Source organism: Octopus sinensis, linkage group LG25 (genome assembly GCF_006345805.1).
Source record: "Octopus sinensis linkage group LG25, ASM634580v1, whole genome shotgun sequence".
NCBI lineage: Eukaryota > Metazoa > Mollusca > Cephalopoda > Octopoda > Octopodidae > Octopus > Octopus sinensis.
In genome coordinates this window covers 24358337-24359664 of record NC_043021.1, presented here as the reverse complement: position 1 = coordinate 24359664, position 1328 = coordinate 24358337, and the positions used below count along the sequence as shown (strand labels likewise).

At 35.2% G+C, this 1328-nt stretch overlaps 1 non-coding gene across 1 annotated transcript; it reads right to left on the bottom strand.

Moving 5' to 3' along the window:
* Positions 1–897: 897 nt before the first annotated feature.
* On the bottom strand, positions 898–969 carry Trnag-ucc. The gene has a single exon. It is a non-coding gene; the product is annotated as a tRNA-Gly (tRNA).
* Positions 970–1328: the final 359 nt, after the last annotated feature.

Below are 1328 nucleotides of genomic sequence, written 5' to 3'. Positions count from 1 at the left end.
TTCATGGCATTGTGTCATATATCCCTTTTGTGTATGCGCGTAAGTATACATATGGCACACGAATAAAGCTCCACAATCCGTTATGGGAAGCATGAAGTAGAGCTACAAGACGAAATACAGTTATGCTAAAAGCAATGAATAATTACTACCTAAATACTGCCGATAAATTTTGATATAAACGCATACACACACACAGACGCACGCACGCACACACACACACACAACACACACACACACACACTACGATACATTTAGTATTCTTTAGTAAAAACAGTATCATCATAAATACAGTCTTCGTATCGCCAAAAACTGAGCTCATCTGATTCCCGTTATTGTTACTCTCTCGATGCAAACCGAATGAAAGAAGTATATTTTTTGTTTATATATAACATGTTGTTATATAATTAGAAACTGTTACATACAAAATGAAATTCAAACGAAGCAAGCTTGTAAGAGGCATATATAACAATGTAATGGGCATATATGCACAACTACGCCCCATCGAATTTGCTTCTGCATGACTTCCACAAGAATGGATATTTTTCAACAAGATTTTATACAAATATACTTCTGATGGTGTAGATTCTGATTAATCTGAATTTATTGAAGAAAATATGTACTCGGGGTGGCGGAAGGGCTTGAGAAGAGGAGATTCTGAAAATGCTCAGGAGACAGCTTTGTTTTCTTATAACTTGCAGAAAAGTAGGTATTTTAAATGAAGATTTTGACAAATACCTTTCAGAGAGTGTAGATTACGATTATATCCGAAATTAATGGTGATGGGATAACACACACACACACTGACACTCACCACATGATTTGATTTTGATTTGATTTTTCTAGTTTCAGCTAATGAGCTGTGGCCATGCTGGGGCACCGCCATTAAAAACGAAGGGATGCGTCGGCCGGGAGTCGAACCCGGATCGACTGCTTGGAAGGCAACCATGCTAACTGTTACACCACCGACGCTTCATATATATATATTTGCAAAAATTTATTATCACAACAAATTCCAATATCATCCGAATCTACCACATATCTACACCACCTTAAGTGTATTTGCAGAAATTTTCATTAAAAATTATTCATGCCTCTGAAAGCTATCAGGAAAGAAATTCGTTGGGGCACATATGTGTACTTATGCTTCAGCTAGCCCACCGGTTGCTGTATATCGTTGCGCGAGTGTTACAGGAAGTCTATAGTAAACATGTATTATTTTAAATATAGCAGGAGATATATGTACATTCACACGCATATGTATATATATATATATATATATATTTATATATATGTATATATATATATATTTATATATGTATATATATGTA